The 6000-nt window shown below is 56.1% G+C and overlaps 1 protein-coding gene across 1 annotated transcript in view; it reads left to right on the top strand.

Annotated features, from left to right (window-relative positions):
* The first annotated feature begins 4408 nt into the window (after positions 1 to 4408).
* LOC141153125 (caM kinase-like vesicle-associated protein) overlaps positions 4409 to 6000 on the top strand; it is a 136224-nt gene continuing 134632 nt past the window's right edge. The window contains exon 1 of the mRNA XM_073637813.1: positions 4409 to 4709. The gene's annotated coding sequence lies outside the window, so the exon portion shown is untranslated. The remainder of the gene's footprint in view (positions 4710 to 6000) is intronic.

The raw sequence follows: 6000 nt of genomic DNA, 5'->3' as shown, positions 1-6000 counted from the left end.
TCGGCCCACCCTGCCGCTGGCACCGCCCGGCCCTGACCCCCGCCAGGAGGCCGCTCTGCGCTGCACAATGGGGCTACATCAGATTCCCAAGGACGAGCTCGGTGACAGGTGCTGGACCTGGGGAGATGGTTGGTGGTTTCCATGGTAACGTCTCTAACCATTCTGCAGCTCCACATCACTTAACCCCTCCCATGCCAGACCTCGTTAGCGCAGCACCCAAACACTGCTGCACCCAGCAGCTACGGCATGTAACCCTGTATGTGCTGGGGCCGGCGCGGAGCGGCGTACCAACTATTAACCCTCACAGTGCATGCTCCGCTGGCAAACGACTTAACTCCTTACCGGCCAGTATGCAAAAGAGCAAGTGTTACCTGTCCAGGGTGCTGGATTTAACCCCTCATTGGCTCTAATTCTTAAATTGTTATAATAAAATGTGCTGCAGAGATGAGAGAATATCTCTCATGTCCTTCATCAGGATAGATGCTTTACACTGCAGGTAGAAGTGTCTCTTAACTCCTGCCATGCCAGAATGGACTCCACCAGGACTGCACCGTTACGTAACCACCTAACCTCACTCAGCCTTCCCCCGCCAGAGGAGCACGGACCACCCTGAGACCCTCACACTGCCCGAATCATGTGATCTGTGGTAACCCGTCTACTGGAAGCCAATACAGGGTCCATTCACCACTGGGGTTAACCCTCGCTCTGCCGGGTTCCTGTACAGTGCCCTTAACCCTCGCTCTGCCGGGTTCCTGTATGGCACCCTTAACCCTCGCTCTGCCGGGTTCCTGTATGGCGCCCTTAACCCTTGCTCTACCGGGTTCCTGTACAGTGCCCTTAACCCTCGCTCTGCCAGGTTCCTGTAGGGCGCCCTTAACCCTCACTCTGCCGGGTTCCTGTATGGCACCCTTAACCCTCGCTCTGCCGGGTTCCTATATGGCGCCCTTAACCCTCGCTCTGCCGGGTTCCTGTATGGCGCCCTTAACCCTCGCTCTGCCGGGGTCCTGTACAGCGTCCTTAACCCTCATGCTGCCGGTGCCCTGTACGGCGTCCTTAACCCTCGCGCTGCCGGGGTCCTATCTGGCGCCCTTAACCCTCACACTGCCAGAGTCCTGTACGGCGCCCTTAACCCTAGCTCTGCCGGGTTCCTGTACAGCGCCCTTAACCCTCGCGCTGCCGGGGTCCTATCTGGCGCCCTTAACCCTCACACTGCCGGGGTCCTGTACAGCGCCCTTAACCCTCGCACTGCCGGGGTCCTATACGGTGCCCTTAACCCTCACGCTGCCGGGGTCCTATCTGGCGCCCTTAACCCTCACACTGCCAGAGTCCTGTACGGCGCCCTTAACCCTAGCTCTGCCGGGTTCCTGTACAGCGCCCTTAACCCTCGCGCTGCCGGGGTCCTATCTGGCGCCCTTAACCCTCACACTGCCGGGGTCCTGTACAGCGCCCTTAACCCTCGCACTGCCGGGGTCCTATACGGTGCCCTTAACCCTCACGCTGCCGGGGTCCTATCTGGCGCCCTTAACCCTCACGCTGCCGGGGTCCTATCTGGCGCCCTTAACCCTCACGCTGCTGGGGTCCTGTACGGCGTCCTTAACCCTCGCGCTGCCGGGGTCCTATCTGGCGCCCTTAACCCTCACACTGCCGGGTTCCTGTACGGCGCCCTTAACCCTAGCTCTGCCGGGTTCCTGTACAGCGCCCTTAACCCTCGCGCTGCCGGGGTCCTATCTGGCGCCCTTAACCCTCACACTGCCGGGGTCCTGTACAGCGCCCTTAACCCTCGCACTGCCGGGGTCCTATACGGTGCCCTTAACCCTCACGCTGCCGGGGTCCTATCTGGCGCCCTTAACCCTCACGCTGCCGGGGTCCTATCTGGCGCCCTTAACCCTCACGCTGCCGGGGTCCTATCTGGCGCCCTTAACCCTCACGCTGCCGGGGTCCTATCTGGCGCCCTTAACCCTCACGCTGCCGGGGTCCTATCTGGCACCCTTAACCCTCACGCTGCCGGGGTCCTATCTGGCGCCCTTAACCCTCACACTGCCGGGGTCCTGTACAGCATCCTTAACTCTCACACTGCCAGAGTCCTGTACAGCGTCTTTAACTCTCACACTGCCGGGGTCCTGTACGGCGTCCTTAATCCTCACGCTGCCGGTGCCCTCTATGGCATCCTTAACCCTCGTACTGCCGGTGCCCTCTATGGCATCCTTAACCCTCGTACTGCCAGTGTCCTGTACGGCGGCCTTAACCCTCGTACTGCCAGAGTCCTGTACGGCGCCCTTAACCCTAGCTCTGCCGGGTTCCTGTATGGCGCCCTTAACACTCACACTGCTGGGGTCCTGTACAGCGCCCTTAACCCTTGCGCTGCCGGGGTCCTATACGGTGCCCTTAACCCTCACGCTGCTGGGGTCCTGTCTGGCGCCCTTAACCCTCACACTGCCGGGGTCCTGTACGGCGTCCTTAACTCATCACACTGCCAGAGTCCTGTACAGCGTCCTTAACTCTCACACTGCCAGAGTCCTGTACAGCGTCTTTAACTCTCACAATGCCAGAGTCCTGTACGGCGTCTTTAACTCTCACACTGCCGGGGTCCTGTACGGCGTCCTTAATCCTCACGCTGCCGGTGCCCTCTATGGCATCCTTAACCCTCGTACTGCCGGTGTCCTGTACGGCGGCCTTAACCCTCGTACTGCCAGTGTCCTGTACAGCGTCCTTAACTCTCACACTGCCAGAGTCCTGTACAGCGTCCTTAACTCTCACACTGCCAGAGTCCTGTACAGCGTCTTTAACTCTCAGGCTATGTGCCCACGTTGCATTTACGAAGCAGAAAATTTCTGCTTCATTTCTGCAAGTCCTCTCCCGGAAAAACGCATGCGGAATTCCGCACGCGTTTATCGCGCATTTTTCGCGCGTTTATCACGCGTTTTCCACATGCGGAATTGCCTTGCGTTTTTTATGCATTGGACAAAGGCAATTCTGCTTGCGGAAACGCAAAATTAAATGACATGCTGCGGATTTTTGAACGCGGCATAAACGCTGCGGAAAAATCCGCAGCATGTGCATAGAACTTGCGGAATCCCATTGGGGACCATGGGGTGCGGGTTACCAAGCGTTTTACAAGCGTTTACGCTGCGGAAATTCCGCATCAAAAACGCTTGAAAAACGCTACGTGGGCACACAGCCTCACACTGCCAGAGTCCTGTACAGCGTCTTTAACTCTCACACTGCCGGGGTCCTGTACGGCGTCCTTAACTCTCACGCTGCCGGTGCCCTCTATAGCGTCCTTAACCCTCGTACTGCCGGTGTCATGTACGGTGTCCTTAACCTTCGTACTGCCGGTGTCCTGTACGGCGTCCTTAACCCTCGTACTGCCGGTGTCCTGTACGGCGGCCTTAACCATCGTACTGCCAGAGTCCTGTACGGCGCCCTTAACCCTAGCTCTGCCGGGTTCCTGTATGGCGCCCTTAACCCTCACACTGCCAGGGTCCTATACGGCGCCCTTAACCCTCACGCTGCCGGGGTCCTGTACAGCGCCCTTAACCCTCACGCTGCCGGGGTCCTATACGGTGCCCTTAACCCTCACACTGCCGGGGTCCTATCTGGCGCCCTTAACCCTAGCTCTGCCGGGTTCCTGTATGGCACCCTTAACACTCACACTGCCGGGGTCCTGTATAGCGCCCTTAACCCTCACGCTGCCGGGGTCTTATCTGGCGCCCTTAACCCTCGTGCTGCCGGGGTCCTGTACAGCGCCCTTAACCCTCGCGCTGCCGGGGTCCTATACGGTGCCCTTAACCCTCGCGCTGCCGGGGTCCTATACGGTGCCCTTAACCCTCACACTGCCGGGGTCCTGTACGGCGTCCTTAACTCATCACACTGCCAGAGTCCTGTACGGCGTCTTTAACTCTCACACTGCCGGGGGCCTGTACTGCGCCCTTAACCCTTACACCACCTGTGTGATATATAGTCTCTTCCCCATGAATGGATCATATACATACTGTAGTACACACACATAGCGCAATCCTTAACCCTTCGCTTGCTGTCATACGTATACATGATTAGGATTTAACCCTTTCCTGCTAATATCATGTGCAGCGTCACTTTACCCTTTCATTACCACGTCTGTTTGGCCAGAGCCATAAGCCCAGCTGCCTTCCGGCTACGTAGGACCCTCCTTTAACCCCTTCCATGCCTGCCTCGGGTGAGGTTGCACATTGCTCTGTGCTAGCTGTGCAGAGCTCAGCTTCTAGTTGTCCTTTGCATCAGACGAGTGTGCAGCACACACGTGTGCTCGGCAGCACTTAACCCTCGCGTTGTCCGGACTCAGCGCTGCCGCGATCAGCACCTGGACGGCGCCTCTGACAGTTGGCGTCTGCTCCGCTGGCTGCTCACTGCTGCCGCTCTGTGGGGAGATGCGGGTAGTGCAGGCGCGCTGTAGGGGGCAGCCTCCCGTGGGTTAGAGCTGAGTACACGCATCCTCTCACTCTCCTCCCTCCTGTCTCCTCTTACCTCTGGCTCGGTGGCACTGGGTCTCACTCCACCTGCACTTTGCTGCTGCCATGCAGCTGTGCTCCTGCCGGCTGCGCTGACACCTGTGCTGCCGTCACCTGCTCCTCTCTGCTGCCCCTGAGCTTCCGCCTGTGCCCTCCCTGCCTGTCTCTGCTTCACCCTCAGCCACCAGGCTGGCATCTTCACTTGCCAGGACCCGGGCACAGGTAGGTCACCTGTCTGCTGTGGAAGGAGGGTCCTGACAGTCTCCCCCGGGGGTGGGTGCTCTGCAGAGCTCCTGACTTTTTCCCTTGTTTCAGTAAGTGCTCTGCACTGGGGATGGGTCGTGCGCTGCAGCTCAGGGTCTTACACAACATATTACAGATGTGACTGAAGCTCTGCAGGTTCAGGGGTCAGGGGGGGGCTGTGTCTGCAAAACAAGCAGTGCTGGGGGATTAGATAACCATGCTCAGGATCCAATCACCACTGAAATGCTCTGCAAGTTCTGTATCCACACAATGTAGACCATGCTCTGCATCTGAACTAGATAGAAAATGCTCTGCAAGTTCTGTATCCACCTATTATAGACTGCTCTGCATCTGTACTAGACAGAATATGCTCTACAAGTTCTGTATCCACCTTTTACAGACCGTGCTCTGCATCTGTACTAGACAGAATATGCTCTGCAAGTACTATATCCAACTATTAGTTCTGCATCTGAACTAGTCAGAAAACGCTCTGCAAGTTCTGTATCCACTTATTTGAGACCGTACTCTGCATTGAAACTAGATAGAAAATGCTCTGCAAGTTCTGTATCCACACAATATGCACAGTGCTTTGCATCTGAACTAGACAGAAAATGCTCGGTCTACATTGTCTGGATACAGAACTTGCAGAGCATTTTCTATCTAGTTGAGATGCAGAGCATTGTCTCTTGTGTAGATACAGAACTTGCAGTGCTCTGCATTTGAACCAGACAGAAATTGCTCTACAAGTTCTGTATCCACACTCCACACAATACAGTCAGTGCTCTGCAGGTGGACTAGATAGAAAATGCTCTGCAAGATCTGTATCCGCACTTATAAACCCTGCTCTTCAGGTGAACTAGGTAGAATGTGCTACACGTTCCCGATTTGCACCAGAGACTATGCTGCACAAAGTCTAGCCGTACACCAGATAATGCTCTGCATCTCAGCTAGACAGAAAATCCTCTCTGAGTTCCGTATCCATCTCAGACAGACAAGTCTGGGGAAGTTAGGGGTCCAAACTAGATAGAAAATGCTCTGAACATTTCTTATCTACACTTGGTAGATGATGCTCTGCATGGTGTCACACCAGATGATCTACGTGTAAACTAGAGGGAAAATGCTCTGCTGCAAGGTATCAATCCACACTACGCAATTAATGTTCTGCAAGATAATGATATAGGAGTTACCAACACCCATCTCCCCCCAACAGATAATGCTCTGCGGGGTCAGGATCTGTATGGGGTGGGGTAATCCTACTGATCCTTTTCTG

The sequence above is a fragment of the Phyllobates terribilis genome, unplaced genomic scaffold (assembly GCF_046119375.1).
Source record: "Phyllobates terribilis strain yellow unplaced genomic scaffold, ASM4611937v1 Scaffold_7__3_contigs__length_470593459, whole genome shotgun sequence".
Taxonomy (NCBI): Eukaryota; Metazoa; Chordata; class Amphibia; order Anura; family Dendrobatidae; genus Phyllobates; species Phyllobates terribilis.
The sequence above is the reverse complement of the archived record's forward strand: the minus strand, read 5'-3'. Positions and strand labels throughout refer to the sequence as shown.